General features: G+C 37.3%; 1 protein-coding gene across 5 annotated transcripts in view; it reads left to right on the top strand.

Moving 5' to 3' along the window:
• The window catches only part of RALGAPA1 (Ral GTPase activating protein catalytic subunit alpha 1), a 258,914-nt gene that overhangs the window by 19,062 nt on the left and 221,476 nt on the right, over positions 1–18,376 (top strand). The window lies entirely within an intron of this gene.

Genomic DNA, 18,376 nt, shown 5'->3' with positions numbered 1-18,376 from the left:
GAAAGCATCTGTTCTCCAGCTTTGCTCTATTTATTCTTTCCTTTCTTTCTTTTTTTTAATTGAGGTGTAATGGACATATAACGTTCTATTAGTTTCAAGTGTACGACAAAATGGTTCACTATTTGTATGTGTTGTGAAATGATCATCACAATAGGTCCAGTTAACACCCCTCAGCATATGCATGATTACAAATATTTTTTTTCTTCTGGTGAGAACTTTTAACATCTGCTCTTTTAGCAACTTTCAAATATACCATACAGTATTATTAGCTATGGTCACCATGCTATACATTACATCCCCAGGATTTATTTATTTTGCAACTGGAAGTTTGTAGCTTTTGATGTTCTTTTTCAAGGTTGTTTTGATTAGTCTGGGTTCCTTGTATTTTCCTGTGAATTTTAGGATCTGCTTGTTAATTTCTGCAGTAAGCCACTTAGGATTTTGATAGAGGTTGCATTGACTCTTTAGATATAGTTGAGAGAGTATTTTTATCTTAACAATATTACTTCTTCTTGTCTGTGACCAAGGAATATCTTTCAGTTTGTTAAGTCTTTATTCTGTCTTAGTGACATTTTGTAGTTTTTAGTATACAAATTTTCTTTTTTCATCCCCAGATATCTATTCATTTCATGCTGTTGTAAATGGAATTGTTTTCTTATTTTCACTTGTGGATGATTCATTGCTAGTGGATAGAAATACAGTTGATTTTGTATATTCATTTTGTATTCTGATATCTAGATGAACTTTTTTTTTTTGGCTCTTACAGATTTTTGTGTGGATACCTTAGGATTTTTTATATACAAAATCATGTCATTTGTGAATAGAGATGTAATGCTTCTTTTTTACAATTTGTATGACTTTTATTTATGTTTCATACCTAATTTCTTTAGCTACTGCTTCCAGTATAGTGTTGAGTAGCAGTAGCAAAAGGGGACATCCTTGTCTTGTTTGTTTTTAGAGGTAAAGCTTTCAGTATTTTACTAGTCAGTGTGAAGTTAGCTTTGGATTTTTCATAGATGCCCTTTATCAGATTGAGGAAATTACTTTCTATTCCTAACTTTTTGAGTGTTTTTATCACGAAAGGATGTTGGATTTTGTCAAGCACTTTTTCAGTGTCTATTGAGACAGTTACGTTTGTTTTGACCTGTATATTATGGTGTATTGCAATGATCGATTTTTCTATGTTGAACTGATATTGCATTCTGGGATAAATCACACTTGGTCATGGTGTATAGTACTTTTTATATATAGCCATATTCAGTTTTATAGTATTTTTTTTGAGGATTTCTGTGTCTATATTAATAAGGAATATTGGTCTGTAGTGTTCTTGTAGTGTCTTTGATTTTGGAATGAGGGTGATATTGGCCTCATAGAGTGCATTGTAAAGTGTTCTCTCTTTTTTGGAAGTGTTGATAGGATTCACCTATGAAGCCATTTGGTTCTGGGCTTTTCTTTCAGGTCAGTTTTCCTTATTACTAAATCAGTCTTTTTACTTCTTATAGATCTACTCAGATTCTCTCTGAGTCAGTTTTGGCATTTTATGTCTTTCTAGGAATTTGTTCTTTTCATATAGGTTATGTAATTTGCTAGCATACAGTTGTTCATAGCATTCCCTTATATATTTTTTTATTTCTGTAAGGTTGGTAGTAATATCCTTTTTTCCAATCCAGATTAGTAATTTTAATCTTTTCTTATCTTGGACAATCTGACTAAAGATTTCTCAATTTTGTTTTCATTGATGTTTTTGTGTTGTTTTTTCTTCTCTCTTTCAAATATCCTCACTCTTTATTGTTTCTTTTTTTTCTGCATGCTTTAGAGTTAGTGTGCTTTTATTTTTTTGTGCTCTAGTTTCTTAAGGTGGAACATTAGGTTATTGATTTTGAGATCTTTACTTTCATTTAGGCATTTAAAGCTGTAAATTTTCCTCCTAGCACTGCGTTAGCCGAATGCCATAAATATTGTGTTTTCATTTACAGGTCTAGGTATTTTTTTCCCCATGGATTTGAGTTAGTCTAGAATCCTTTCATTTCAGCCTAATGGACTCCCTTTAGTAATTTTTATAGGGTACGTCTGCTAGCAATGAATTCTCAGTTTTTGTGTACCTGGAATGTCTTAATTTCTCCTTAATTAAGTTTTGCTGGATATAGATTTTTTATTGCCAGCCTTTTTCTTCGTGCTCTTTGACAGTGTCATCTTAGTGTCTTCTGACCACCACGTTTTCTTTTTTTTTTTTTTTTTTTTTATTAATAATGATTTTTTATTATATTATGTTAGTCACCATACAGTACATCCCCGGTTTTCGATGTAAGGCTCGATGATTCATTAGTTGTGTATAACACCCAGTGCACCATGCAATATGTGCCCTCCTTACTACCCATCACCGGTCTATCCCATTCCCCCACCCCCCTCCCCTCTGTAGCCCTCAGTTTGTTTCTCATAGTCCATAGTCTCTCATGTTTCATTCCCCCTTCTGAGTACCCCCCCCTTTCTTTATCCCTTTCTTCCCCTACTGATCATTCTAGTTCTTATGTTCCATAGATGAGAGAAATCATATGATAGTTGTCTTTCTCTGCTTGACTTATTTCACTAAGCATTATCTCCTCCAGTGCCGTCCATGTTGTAGCAAATGTTGAGAACTCATTCTTTCTGATTGCTGAGTAATATTCCATTGTATATATGGACCACAACTTCTTAATCCAGTCATCTGTTGCAGGGCATCTCGGCTCCTTCCACGATTTAGCTATTGTGGACATTGCTGCTATGAACATTGGGGTGCATATGGCCCTTCTCTTCACTACGTCTGTATCTTTGGGGTAAACACCCAGTAGTGCAATGGCTGGATCATAGGGTAGCTCAATTTTTAACTTTTTAAGGGACCTCCACACGGTTTTCCAGAGTGGCTGTACCAACTTGCATTCCCACCAACAATGTAGGAGGGATCCCCTTTCTCCACATCCTCTCCAACAATTGTTGTTTCTTGCCTTGTCTATTTTTGCCATTCTAACTGGCGTAAGTGACCACCACGTTTTCTAATGAGAAATCAGATCTTTTCTTATTGAGTCTCCTTGTTAAATGAAATGTTGCTTGTCTTTTGGTGCTTTCCAAGAGTCTTTGTCTGTCTTTTGACAGTTTTGTTATGATGTGTCTAGATATGGGTCTCTCTGAGTTTATTCTACTTGGAATTTATTGAGTTTCTTGAATGTGCACATAAATGTTTTTAATCAAATTCAGGAAGTTTTCAGCCATTATTTCTTGAAATAGTTATTTTTTTCCTCTTCTCTGGGTCTTCTATCATATATGTATTGGTATGTTTGATGGTGAGCTACAAGTCTCTGAGGCTCTGTTCGTGTTTTTTTTTTTTTTTTTCATTATTTTTTCATTTTATTCCTCGGATTAGATGATCAACTAACCTGTCTTTGACTTTGCTGACTTTTTATTTTGATAATTCAGATGTTTTTCAGTTTGTTTCTCTTTTTTTCCTTTGTTCATTTGTTTTGTTTCTTAAATTCCACATATGAGTGAAATCATGTTGTATTTGTCTTTTTCTAACTGGCTTATATGACTTAACATTATGCTCTGTAGATCCATCCATGTTGTTGGAGATGGCAAGATTTCATTTTTTATGGCTCTAGTATACATACACACACGTATACACACTACATCTTCTGTATCCATTCATCTATTGATGGACACTTGGGCTTCTTCCATGATTTGACTATTGTAAATAATGCTGCCATAAACGTAAGGGTACATGTATCCCTTTGAATTAGTGATTTTGTATTTTTTGAGTAAATACCCAGTAGTGCGATTCCCAGATTATAGGGTAGTTCCATTTTTTAACTTTTTAGGGAACCTCCATATGTTCTTCCACAGTTGCTGCATCAGTTTGCATTCCCACCAACAGTGCACAGGGGTTCCTTTTTCTCCACATCCTTGCCAACACTTCTTATTTCTTAAGTTTTTGATTTTAGCCATTCAGGTAGGTGTGAGGTGATATCCGTGTTGGTTTTGATTTGCATCTTCCTGATGATGAGTGGTGTTGAGCATCTCTTCATGTGTCTGAGGGCCGTTTGTATGTCATTTGAGAAATACCTGTTCATGTCTTCTGTCCATTTTTCAATTGGGTTATTTGGTTTTTTTGGTGTTGAGTTGTATAAGTTCTTTATATATTTTGTACACTAACCATTTATTGAAAATGTCATTTGCAGATATCCTTTCCCATTCAGTAGGTTGTCTTTTGGTTCTGTTGTTGTTTCCTTTGCTGTGCAGAAGCTTTTTATCTCAATGTAGTCCAGTAGTTTATTTTTGCATTAGTTTCCCTTGCTTCAGGAGACACATCTAGAAAGATGTTGCTTTGACCAGTGTCAGACTACCTGTGCTCTCTTCAAGGATTTTTCCATAAAAAGTAGTCTCACATTTAGATCCTTAATCCATTTTGAGTTTATTTTTGTGTATGGTCTAAGAAAGTGGTCCAGTTTCATCCTTTTGCATGTAGCTGAAACCAAACCAAGAGTTGGACACTCAACCAACTGAGCTACCCAGATGCCCTGCTGTATGTTTCTTTAATGACTTTACTGAACTAACTACATGCAGTTTGTTTTTTCCTTCTACGTGACCACTGACTTTTGCTTGTTTATGTTTGTGGTCTGCTAATGATTGAACACAGACATCTTACAAGCCTGGATCAGGAAGTTTCCTAGTCTTTGCCAAGGGGCCCTCTGTGTATTGGGGATACTACAAGTATTAAACCAGACAGTTTACATTTCTGTTTTAGTCTTCATATCCTTCTAATGTAGTCTCAAAGTCAGCCAGAGGTGAAAAGTTAGGTCTTTCTCTTGGCTGTCCAGGGCGTGCTTGGAGCCCTGTGCATGCAAATGGTCTTCTGTATTCTCATTAACGTGTCGGAGATTTTCAGAGTTCCTGAGAATTGCTCTTTCCGCAGCTTTTCTCTTTAAGTTTTGTTTGTTTGTTTTTGGTTACCTTGTTGTTTGCCTCATCAGTAATCACTGCCTTAGGCAGCTGTCGTATTAAACAGTTGCCACTGATTGTTTTCCACAAATGTTCCCAGGGAGGAAGTTGTTGCCCTGTGTGGGCTCTGAGTTAAGTCAAGTAAAGACAGCTTTGCAAGTGGGATTTTCCAGGGAGAAGCTAGATAAGTCAAATAATGATAATTTTCTTAAAATGAGTGTTTGAAAATGCTCCAGTCCTGTTCTGACTTCTCTGATGACTGATAAATTGTTGGTTCTCAGCTGTGATTGTGGACTGTTGGTTTTCAAGGCCACTGTGGAGCTGAGGAGAGGAGGAGGGGAATAGGGGAAGTTTGAAATAATACAAAGCTCACTGTTCTTATTAAGATTTATCAATTTTTCTTGAACAAATGTCCCTGGTGGTTACAATCCTTTGGTTAATTTCTAGGTTTCTAAAAATGTTGATTTTTAATTTAATTTAATTTTTTTGGCTGTTTTTGGTTTTAATTGCTTTTATGGAGGAGAAGATTTTTGGATTCCCTTATTCCACCAACTCACTGATATTACCTACTTCTGACCTGCTTTTTAACTTATACATTATTTTTAAATTTTTATTTCTTATTGAGGTATAGTTCACATACAGTATCTTATTCGTTTCAGGTGTACAACATAGTGCTTTGACGACTGTATGCATTACAAAATGCTCATCATGATCAGTATAATTATCATTTGTCACTGTACTAAATTATTATTGACTTTATTCCCTATACTGTACTTTTCATCCTGGTGACTTGTTTATTTTATGGCTGGAAGTGTGTACCTCATTATCCCCTTCACCAATTTTGCCCATTGCTCTAACCTTCATCCCCTCTGGCAACCACTAATTTGTTCTTTGTATCTGAGAGTCTATTACTGTTTTTTGTTTAACTATAAATTCTTGCTAACATTTTTCATTTCATGAAAAAAAAATATTTTTAGTGGCTCTCTGTTCAGTTATATGGGTTCACCTTTATTTAGTGCTATAATTGGTTTGTTTACTGTGTAGTGGGTAATAGATGAGGTCATAAGAAGTTAGGGATAAAAAAATAGGGCTGTATGTAATTTGAGGCTGGGCTTTATCTTGTTTGCAATGGGAAATGAAGTATTTTAAGCAGATCAATGATGAAGGTAGTTGGAATCAAGTTCAGTTAAACTATTTGGTAGTAATATTTGGAGGATGGATAAAATGCTAGAATGCTATGAGAGATAGTAGATAGGAGACTACTAATCAAGTTCAGGCAAGAGACCCATGAGGTACAAAACTAAACGGGGTAGCAGCATTGTCCACAGTAGCCAAACTGTGGAAGGAGCTGAGATGCCCATCAACAGACAAGTGGATAAAGAAGATGTGGTCCATATATGCAATGGAATATTAGCCATCAGAAAGAATGATCACCCAGCATTTGCATCAACATGGATGGGATTGGAGGAGATTATGCTAAGTGAAATAAGTCAAGCAGAGAAAGACAGTTATCATATGGTTTCACTTATTTGTGGAACATAAGGAATAGTAGGGAGATCAGTAGGAGAAGGAAGGGGAAAATGAAGGGGGTTAAACAGAGGGGGAAATGAATCACGAGAGACTATAGACTCTAGGAAACAATCTGCGGGTTTTAGAGGGGAGGGGGGTGGTGGGATGGGCTAACCCGGTGATAGTTATTAAGGAAGGGATGTATTGCATGGAGCACTGGGTGTTATACGCAAACAATGAATCATGGAACACTACATCAGAAACTAATGATGTACTGTATGATCACTAACATATAATGAAAAAAAACACCTATGTGGCGGGGGTATGGGGGATAGAGAAAAAGAAATGTATTGCAGAAGTATTTAGGAGGGTAAACTTGGCAAGAAAATGAATGCTTTGTTGAGGGGTAGGGGGTGGGATGGGTGAAGAGAGTTAAAAAGAGGGGAGAATGAGTCTGAAATGTGAGGCTTAAGAGATAGGTGATACTACCAACCTAGGAAGGGAATACAGAAGCTAGAGAAGAAGAGGGGAGATAGATTTACTTGGGGGGCAAGATGAGTTGAGATACCTGTGAAGTTGTAATTGGATAGGTAGTGTATAAGCTTGATTCTCAGAGGGCATGGAACAGCACCTATGGATTTGAGAGGTTTTTGTAGATAGAGTTCAGTTTACAGTATTTAATGAAGGTGGAAGAGGATATATTCCTGATAGAACCCAACATTTAAAGGGAGGGTACAGAGGAAGAGAAGTTCATAATTGAGATGGAAAAATGTAGAGAAAAAAAGAAAAGGGAGTGCTCACCCCCTTTTCTTTTTTTTTTTTTTTTTAAGATTTTATTTATTTATTTGACAGAGATAGAGACAGCCAGCGAGAGAGGGAACACAAGCAGGGGGAGTGGGAGAGGAAGAAGCAGACTCATAGCAGAGGAGCCTGATGTGGGGCTCGATCCCATAACGCCGGGATCACGCCCTGAGCCGAAGGCAGACGCTTAACCGCTGTGCCACCCAGGCGCCCCTGCTCACCCCCTTTCTGATCACGTCGAAGTTTTAATTGGTCACTGTTGCTCATATTCTCCCAATAATTTTCTTATGCTTTCCCTTTAGCATTCAATGCCCTGTTTAGCCTGAAACTTCAATATCACAGCCATTTACCTCTCTTGGGAAGTGGCATAGAATAAGACGTAGAATTTTTACCTTATACTTAGACCAACTTGGTTTTGTCTTCGTTTCCTTGAATGTTTTTAGTTTAGGTTTTATTTTTTTAATAAACTAAGTGAAGAGGTAAAATGAAGCTAATAGGGACCTATCCTTTGAAGTTTGTGGGAGAATTAAGAAAACTGAAAGTAAAGTGTTTAGCTCAGTCCTTAGAAAACAGTGGACGTTCACTAAAGACTACCTTCTTTCCTCCATGTCTTCACAGCCATATCAGAATTCTTTTCTTTCTTTGCTATATGTTATGAGGAAAATAGTTTGTACCAATTTACACTAATACACAAATGGTGTTACACTATGTGTCGGCATGGTTTGCTTTCGGAGATGAATTTAATGAGTAAAACTTTATTGTGATAAAGTGAAGGAGGATACTAATTAGCCAAGATAAGGAGAGATACTTTAGGGCTGTGCATACAAATGGACTGAATCCTCTAAATTCTTGGTATCTTCACTATTTACTTGTTCTGAATCTTCAAATAATCCACCTCAGCCTCTGTGTAGCTTTCAAATAATTCTTTAAAAATACCATTCTTTCATAATGAGTTTGATTGAAAATGGTCAGGAGGTGATTTTATGCTGTGGCCTACTGCCTGAAGTGTGGCTATTCTAATGTTGTTGATTGAGGACACAGAAGAGCTGATTTGGAGCCACTTAGTAGTTTAGGATGACCTGGGCAAGTTACCTAACTTCTCTCAGGCCTGGATTCTTTATGAAATGGAGATAATATACTTGTTTCAAAAACATAATTGCAGAGAATGAGTAAGATCATGTATATGTAACTGTAAAAGTGTTATCTATGCAAATATAAAATATTAAGTAAGCGTTAGTGATTATAATTGCTTTTGTCTTCTCATGCTTAGCTAATAGTATAATGTTTGATAAAACATGAAATTGATTTTGCTCTTAAATGAGGCATTATATTTTTGTGTAAATTAGATTCTCTTCACTGTCTCATTTTCTCTGTGCTCACTGTGGAATCTTTGAAGGCAGGAGAGTAATTTTTATTGTGTTTTACTTTATAGAGTTGAATGAAACTTAAAAATAATTACTTTGAGATCATGGTCACTTACTAATGCTTCCTTTAGTGTTTTCTCTTTTCCTTTTTAGTTCTAGAAGTTATTATCTTGCTATCAGTTGTAACCATAATCACATGTCAGGAGCTTTTCTGCAGTTATTTTGAAACATCAGTTTGGTAAGGAGATAAGCTCCGTATCTTAAAACTATTTTGCTTGCTTTGAAGTTTAGTAGTTTTTTAGTATAGTTACCAGCAGGATGTTTGTTGTTTGTATCTTCTTTTTATAGTGAAGGAATAATGAATAATATATATTTGAAAGATAAAAACAAACATTTTAAGCATTTGTGCAGGAGAAAAGTCCCTAGATTTATTTTGATGAATTAAACCACTCAGGGTAGTTATCAATAGGGAAATTAACTTGCCTGCTTGCTACATTGTTAAATACAAGAATGAGCTTGTCATTTTTATTTGCTTTAATATTGGTTCATTATATAAAAATGAAAATCAGTTTTAATGATTATTTTCTAGGAGTCAGTATTTCTAGTTGAGTTTACTTCTTATGATTAGTGTTGGGTCACTGGACTGTATTTGTGAAAATATTAAAAAATGGTCATTTTGGGGTTTTATGTTGCTTTAAATTCCTTCATAAAGGTATTCTGAGTGCTTTCAGAGATTCTTAAATTTTTTTTCTTGTGAAGAATACATTCTCATGTGCAACAGGCTTCTGTGGACAGATGGTCATAGGTTTAGGTATTAAGAAAATAATCTGTGGATCATGGCGTTTCCTAGATTATTACTTCATTTTTGGAGTTCCATTCCCCTCCCTCCCTTCACTTCGGAAAACATAATGGAATGAAAGTGAATGGAAATTGTCTTGATTCTGTATGATTAGTTAATGTTTTAAATAGGCTTCTTGAGGCATGACTGATAGACAGTAAACTGCGTACAGTTTTTAAGCGTACAGTTTTTATTTCTTGCAGGCAGTATATAGTTGGATTTTGCTTTTTTATCCCTCTGACAGTCTTCGACATTTTGGGCGAATCATTTTTATTTCTTGGATTGATATCGATATACCTAGATTAGAGTCTGTTATCTCTTCTTTGTTATTTAACCCTATTGATCATTGTTTCTCGTTTTCTGTCTTTCTTTGGATCCACCAAGTATTTTTTGTGATTTTATATTATCTCCTTTTTTGGTCAATGCCAGTACCTGTTCTGTTTTGTTTTAGTAGTTGTTTTAGTGTTCACAGTGTATATCTTTAACATATTAAAGTCTGCCTTCAAGTGTGAGTACACAACTTCTCATGTAAGAATGTTATAATAGTGGACTTTTTGTTTTTCCCTTTCCAACCTGTATATTTTTATTTTTGTGCATTTTACTTTTACATATGTTATAAACACCACAATGCATTGTTATTATTATTTTTTTGAATAGTTTTATCTTTGGAAAAGTTTGGAATAAAAAAAAAAGCTTAGGCACTTACTCTGTTGTTACTATTTTCGGATCCATGTTTCTATCTGATAATATTTCCTTCTGCCTGAAAGACATTATCATTTCTAGTAGTATTTGGGTCCGTTGCTGATGAATTCGTTCAGCTTTTGTATGTCTGAAAAAATCTTTATTTTGCATTTCTTTTTGAAAGATTTTTACTGAATTTGAATTCAGCCGGACAGTTTTGTTTTCAGTGCTTTAAAGATATATATTGTTTTTATTTGCATTGTTTCTGATGAGAAATCTGATGTCATCTTTATGTTAGTTACTGTGTAACATATTTTTTCTTTCTTGTAGTTGCTTTTAAGATTTTTTTTTCTCACTGTTCTTAGCAATTTTTTTTAAAGATTTATTTATTTATTTATTTATTTATTTATTTATTTATTTGAGACTGCCAGCGAGAGAGGGAACACAGGGGGAGTGGGAGAGGAAGAAGCAGGCTCGCAGCGGAGGAGCCTGACATGGGGCTCGATCCCATAACGCCGGGATCACGCCCTGAGCCGAAGGCAGACGCTTAATGACTGTGCCACCCAGGCGCCCCTGTTCTTAGCAATTTAATCATTATGTACCTTGGTGAATTTTTCTTCATGTTTCTTGTTTTTGGAGTTTTTTTAGCTTCATGCCTATGTGGATTTGTGATTTGCATCAAGCTTGAAAATTTTCAGCCATTAATTCTCCAAATATTTTTCTGCCCCTCCTCCTTGGAGTTTTCAATTACTCATATTATTAGGCCACTTGAAACTGTTCATTAATGTGCTTTTCAATTTTTTGGATTATCATTTTTCTGCTGTTTCTTTTGGGTGGTTTCTATTGCTATGGCTTAATTCCATCTAGTTTACACCATATGCGTTGTAGTTTTTATCTATAGAAGTTTGATTTGGGTGTTTCTTTTTTTATGTCTTCCATTCTCAACTTCTTGGGTATATGAAATACAGTTAGAGCAACTATTTTAATGCCTTTTTCTACTCATTCTAGCATTTGTGTTAAAATGCAGCTTAAATCTGATTTGATGATTACTCTCTTCATTATGAATTAGTTTTTTCTGCTTTGCATGCCTGGTAATCATCAGTTATATATAAGACATTGTGAATTTTACCTTGTTGGGTCTTGGATATTTAATATACCTATGAATTTTCCTGAGCTCTTTTCCTGTTCTGGGACTCACTTATTGGAAGCAGTTTGATCCTTATGTATCTTGCTTTTCAATATATTGGGTGGCTTTAAGTAGTGTTCAGTTTAGGGTTAATTACTCTATGAAATATGAGTTTTCGTGGTCTGGTTTGTGGGAATAGGCTCTGTTTTTGGCCTGTGTGAGTGCCTGGGACTTTTATTTTATTCCTTTCTATCTCACTCCTGCTTTTATATGGGGGTTAGCTTTCGTTATTAACACTTTATTTATTTCCTTTTGGTCGGAGAGCATAGTTTGTGCTCTGTGACTCTTGTTACTTTTCTGTTTGTGTCCTTATTTAGTTTTGTAAATATCCCACTTTTGCATGAAAAGATTTATTCTCTGTTGGATTTAGAGTTTTATTTAATAGAGTTTTATTAGATAAATACTAATTGTGTTGTTCAAATCATCTGTGGACTTAACCAGTCTTGCCTTTGTTAAATAGGAAACAGATGTATAAAATCTACCATGCTAATAATTAGTGGGTTTGTTTCTCCTTAGAAATTTGTTGGTCTTTGTTTTTTATATTTTGAAACTTTTCATGTAAATATGGAATTAAAGCTTCTTGGTAAATACAGCCTTTTATCAAAATACATTGACCCTCTTTAATTGTAGTAATTTTTGCTTTAATATTTACTTTGACTCTTATCAAGGAATCAACATTGGTATTTTTGGTTAGTATCTAAGTGATATATTGTATTTCATTCCTTTAATCATTTTGGGTTAAAAATTTTTGTTCTTAGTAAATACCTTATTATTTGTGTGTGTCTTAAAATGCAATGTGATTACAACTATCTTTTAATTGAAACATTTAATTCATTAACTTTTTTTGTAAATACTATGTATTTATATTTATCATCTCATTCATCTATATTGGGGTGCTTTTCTTTACTTATTTCTGTTAGCATAAGCTTTTTTATATTTTCCTCTTCCAGTGGTTAAAAGTTTTGCGTTCTGTTATTACTCTTTTAGTGGTAACTCAAAAATTTCAATAGCATATTAATATTAAAGTCTACAGTTCATCAGTATTTCTATCATCCTTTTTTTTTTTTATGTTTTTTTAGTATATTATGTTAGTCACCATACAGTACATCCCTGGTTTCTGATGTAAAGTTCGATGATTCATTAGTTGCATATAACACCCAGTGCACCATGCAATACGTGCCCTCCTTACTACCCATCACCAGTCTATACTATTCCCCACCCCCCTTCCCTCTGAAGCCCTCAGTTTGTTTCTCAGCGTCCATAGTCTCTCATGCTTCATTCCCCCTTCTGATTACCCCCCCCTTTCTTTGTCCCTTTCTTCCCCTACCTATCTTCCTAGTTCTTATGTTCCATAGATGAGAGAAATCATATAATTGTCTTTCTCTGCTTGACTTATTTCACTTAGCATTATCTCCTCCAGTGCTGTCCATGTTGCAGCAAATGTTGAGAACTCGTTCTTTCTGATAGCTGAGTAATATTCCATTGTATATATGGACCACAACTTCTTAATCCAGTCATCTGTTGAAGGGCATCTCGGTTCCTTCCACGATTTAGCTATTGTGGACAATGCTGCTATAAACATTGGGGTGCATATGGCCTTTCTCTTCACTGCGTCTTTATCTTTGGGGTAAATACCCAGTAGTGCAATGGCTGGGTCATAGGGTAGCTCAATTTTTAACTTTTTAAGGGACCCCCACACTGTTTTCCAGAGTGGTTGTACCAACTTGCATTCCCACCAACAATGTAGGAGGGATCCCCTTTCTCCACATCCTCTCCAACAATTGCTGTTTCCTACCTTGTTAATTTTTCCCATTCTAATTGGCGTAAGGTGGTATTTTAGTGTGGTTTTGATTTGAATTTCCCTGATGGCTAATGATTTTGAACATTTTTTCATGTGTCTGCTAGCCATTTGTATGTCATCATTGCAAAAGTGTCTGTTCATATCTTCTGCTCACTTTATGAATTGTTTATTTGTTTCTCGCGTATTGAGTTTGAGAAGTTCTTTGTAGATCTTGGATACCAGTCTTTTATCTGTAGCATCATTTGCAAATATATTCTCCCATTCCGTGGGCTGCCTCTTAGTTTTTTTGACTGTTTCCTTGGCTGTGCAGAAGCTTTTTATCTTTATGAAGTCCCACAAATTCATTTTATCTTTTGTTTCTCTTGCCTTTGGAGATGTGTCATGAAAAAGGTTGCTTTGGCTTATGTCGTAGAGGTTGCTGCCTATGTTCTCCTCTAGAATTTTGATGGATTCCTGTCTCACATCAAGGTCTTTCATCCATTTGGAGTTTATTTTTGTGTATGGTATGAGAGAGTGGTCAAGTTTCATTCTTTTGCATGTGGCTGTCCAATTTTCCCAGCACCATTTATTGAAGAGACTGTCTTTTTTCCACCGGATGTATTTTCCTGCTTTATCAAAGATTAGTTGCCCAAAGAGCCGAGGGTCCATTTCTGGGCTCTCTATTCTGTTCCATTGGTCTATGTGTCTGTTTTTGTGTCAGTACCATGCTGTCTTTGTGATCACAGCTTTGTAGTACAGCTCGAAATCCGGCATTGTGATGCCCCCAGCTTTGTTTTTCCTTTTCAGCAGTTCCTTGGCGATTCGGGGCCTTTTCTGGTTCCATACAAATTTAAGGACTATTTGTTCCAGTTCCTTGAAAAATGTCCTCGGTATTTTGTTCGGGATAGCATTGAAAGTGTAGATTGCTCTGGGTAGCATGGACATTTTAACTATGTTAATTCTTCCGATCCACGAGCATGGAATATTTTTCCATCTTTTTGTGTCTTCCTCAGTGTCTTTCAAGAGTGATTTATAGTTTCTAGAATATAGATCCTTTACGTCTCTGGTTAAGTTAATTCCAAGGTAACGTATGGTTTTTGGTGCTATTGTAAATGGGATGGACTCCCTAATTTCTCTTTCTTCAGTCTCATTCTTCGTGTATAGAAGTGCAACTGATTTCTGAGCATTGATTTTGTATCCTGCCACATTACTGAATTGCTCTATAACTTCTAATAGTTTGGGAGTGGATTCTTTTGGGTTTTCCATATAGAGTATCATGTCATCTGCGAAGAGAGACATTTTGACTTCTTCTTTGCTGATTCGGATACCTTTTATCCCTTTTTGTTGTCTGATTGCTGTTGCAAGGACTTCTAGAGTATGTTGAATAATAATGGCGAGAGTGGGCATCCTTGTCGTGTTCCTGATCTTAAGGGAAAGGCTTCCAGCTTTCCCCCATTGAGTATAATATTTACAGTAGGCTTTTTATAGATGGCTTTTATGAGATTGAGAAATGTACCCTCTATGCCTACACTCTGAAGGGTTTTAATCAGGAAAGGATGCTGTATTTTGTCACATGCTTTTTCTGCATCTATTGAGAGAATAATATCTCTGAATTTTTGTTTATGGATAAAATCTAAGACACTGATTTGCATTTAGATTTGCGAATGTTGAACCACCCTTGCATCCCAGGGATGAATCCCACTTGGTCATGATGGATAATCCTTTTAATGTACAGTTGGATTCTATTAGCCAGGATCTTGTTGAGGATTTTGGCGTCCATATTCATTAGCGAAATAGGTCTGTAATTCTCCTTTTTGATGGGGTATTTGCCTGGTTTGGGGATCAAGGTAATATTGGCCTCATAGACTGAGTTTGGTAGCTTTCCTTCTGTTTCTATTTTTTGAAATAGCTTTAGGAGAATAGGTATTATTTCTTCTTTGAATGTTTGGTAGAATTCCCCAGGAAAACGATCCGGGCCTGGAGTTTTGTTCTTTGGAAGATTGTTTATCACTGACTCAATCTCTTCATAATTAATCGGCCTGTTTCAAAAATCAGTTTCTTCCTGTTTCAGTCTTGGTAGTTTATAGGTTTCCAGGAAGGCCTCCATCTCTTCCAAATTGCTTAATTTATTGGCATAAAGCTGTTGATAAAAGTTTCTAATAATCCTTCCAATTTCATTGGTGTTGGTTGTGACCTCTCCTTTTTCATTCATAACTTTATTAATTTGGGTCCTTTCTCTATTCTTTTGGATAAGTCTTGCCAGAGGTCTGTCAATTTTATTAATTCTGTCAAAGAACCAGCTTCTAGTTCTGTTGATCTGCTCTACTGTACTCCTGGTTTCTAATTCATTGATTTCTGCTCTAATCTTGGTCACCTGCTTCCTTGTGCATGGATTAGGCCTGTCCCTCTGTTGCTGTTCCGGTTTCTTGAGGTGAGAATATAAAAACTGCATTTTAGATTTTTCTGTTCTTTTGAGTGAGGCTTGGACGGCTATGTATTTCCCCCTTAGGATTGCCTTTGCAGTATCCCATAGGTTTTGGACTGTTGTGTTTTCATTCTCGTTGGTGTCCATAAATTGTTTAAATTGATTTTTGATTTCCTGGTTTATCGAATCATTCCTGAGCAGAATGGTTCTTAGTTTCCAAGTGTTTGAGTTTCTTCCAAATTTTTCTTTGTGGTTGAGTTCCAGTTTCAAAGCGTTGTGGTCTGAGAATATGCAGGGAATAATTTCAGTCTTTTGGTATCGGTTGAGACCTGTTTTGTGTCCCAGAACATAGTCTATTCTTGAGAATGTTCCATGGGCATTAGAATAGAATGAGTATTCTTTGGTTCTGGGGTGTAGTGTTCTATGTATATCTATGAGGTCCAACTCGTCGAGTATGGCATTCAAAGCTCTTGTTTCTTTGTTGATTTCTTGCTTAGGTGATCTATCTATTGCTCATAGTGGAGTGTTGAGGTCCCCTATGATTAACATATTTTTATCTATATGTCTCTTTATTGTGTTTAAGAGTTGGCTTGTGTATCTTGCTGCTCCCCTGTTGGGGGCATAGATATTTATAATTGTCATATCCCCTTGTTGGATACATCCTTTAAGAATAATATAGTGCCCTTCTGTGTCTCTAACTATAGTTTTTCGTTTAAAATCCAATCTGTCTGATATGAGAATTGCTACCACAGCTTTCTTTTGAGGTCCATTGGCGTGAAAGATGGTATTCCATCCCTTTACTTTCAGTGTGGATGTATCTTTAGGTTCAAAATGAGTCTCTTGTAGACAGCAAATGGATGGGTCATGTCTTTTTATCCAATCTGCAACCCTGTGGCGCTTATGGGAGCATTTAGGCCATTTACATTGAGACTGATTATTGAGAGATATGATTTTAATGATGCCATGTTGCCAATAAAGTCTTTGTTTCTATCGGTTGTGACGTTCTGTTCTGTATCACTCTTGGGGCCTTTTTACTTTTATAGAACCCCCCTTAATATCTCCTGTAGGGCTTGTTTCGTGGTTACGAAATTGGTCAGTGACTGGCGATTCTGGAAGGTCTTTATCTCTCCATCAATTCTGAATGACAGCCTTGCTGGTACAGGATCCTTGGCTGCATGTTTTTCTCTGAAAGAGCTTTAAAAATACCCCTCCAACCCTTTCTCTCATTCCAGGTCTGTGTAGACAGGTCTGACGTAATTCTGATACCTTTGCCTTGGTACATGAGAAATTTCTTTGCCCTGGCCGCTTTCAGTAGTGTATAAATATTTGCGATATGCACTATGACGTGACGTGGCGTAGGTTTGTCATGGTTGAGCTTTGGAGGGGTCCTCTCTGCCTCTTGGACACAAATGTTTGTTTCCCTCACTAGATTAGGGATGTTTTCAGCTACCATTTGTTCAAATATCTCTTCTAGAGCTCTGTTTTTCTCCACCCCCTCAGGGATGCCGATGATTCTGCCATTGGAACGTTTCATTAAGTCAGTAATCTCCTGTAACCTACATTCTTGAGCGTGGATTTCTTTAAGTCCAGATTCTGTTTTCGCTTTTTCTTCTACTAACCCATCCTCCTATTAGCTGATACGTTCTTCTGCCTCATTCATCCTGGCCGTCAGAGCCTCTAGTTTTGACTGCATTTGGCTCATAGAATTTTTAATTTCTGCCAGATTCGTTCTCATTTCTGCCCTTAGAGATTCTATATTCTCATTAACATTTTCATTAATGCTTTTTTCAAGTCTTCACATCATCTTGACCGTTGTTACTCTGAATTCCATTTCTGATAATTTGGTTATATCCATATCCATTAGTTTTGTGGCAGAGGCCACAGACTCATTGTCTTTTCTTTGCTGGGGGGGATTTCTCCTTCTCGTCATTCTGATGAGGAGAGGTTGCGGGGTTGTCCAGAGCCCAGATTATTTACCGGGACCCAGGCCGTGCGCCCTTGTTTTATAGGGACCTTAGGGATGTGGGCTTCTTGATTTTTAAGCCTGTCTTCTGGGGAAGGGGCCTGCCGCGCCGATACTCAGGCAACCCTATTTGGGTAGAGTCTCCGTGTCCCCTGCGAGGGGGGATGGGGCTGGGCACACTGTGAGCCGGTCTTTCCAGGCTTTTGTTCTCTGGCGGCTTTCCCTGGCGGCTTGCTGTGCCTCTTCTGAGAGTCAGAGCATCAGTGGCCGAATCTCTGCCTCTCTCACAGAACAGAGGGATCGCGGACCGTTCTCCACTGATGTTCTGGCCACTTTAACTCTGTTTCTGTTGGTGCTGCTCAGCCCTGCAGCGTCCCTGGATGTGCGCCCCACACCCGGCGTCCGAGCCCTCACTTCCTGGACCGTCGTGTCTCTGTCCTTCGTGTTTCTAACACCGCCAGCTGCCAGCCGCCCCCGCGCCCTCCCGGAGCTCCCGGTCTCAGTCTGGTTCCAGTGAGCGCACCGGAGCTCCGTTTCAGTCTGGTGGCCTGCGCTCCCCAGCTCACGGTCTCAGTCTGCTCTCTCGCGGGTGCTGGTCTGCGAGTCCGCCCGCTCCCCTGTGCAGCTGGCTACCGCTTCCCGGCCCCCGAACACGTAGGCTCCCTCCCCCTTCCGTTTATCTTCTGATATCTGTGCGTGGTTTCACGGCTCCCCGCTTCGTACCTCAATACTCAGCACTGGAGATGTTCATTTGTAGAGATCCAGATGTATCTTCCTGCGTCTCAGGCTGATTCCGTGGTTATTTAGGCTGGTCTGGTACCTATCCAGCTCGACTCGGGCGACTGGCTGAAAAAGGGGTCC

The sequence above is a fragment of the Ursus arctos genome, unplaced genomic scaffold, assembly GCF_023065955.2.
Source record: "Ursus arctos isolate Adak ecotype North America unplaced genomic scaffold, UrsArc2.0 scaffold_37, whole genome shotgun sequence".
Lineage (NCBI taxonomy): Eukaryota > Metazoa > Chordata > Mammalia > Carnivora > Ursidae > Ursus > Ursus arctos.
Note: the sequence above shows the minus strand (reverse complement) of the source record. Positions and strands in the feature narration are given on the sequence as shown.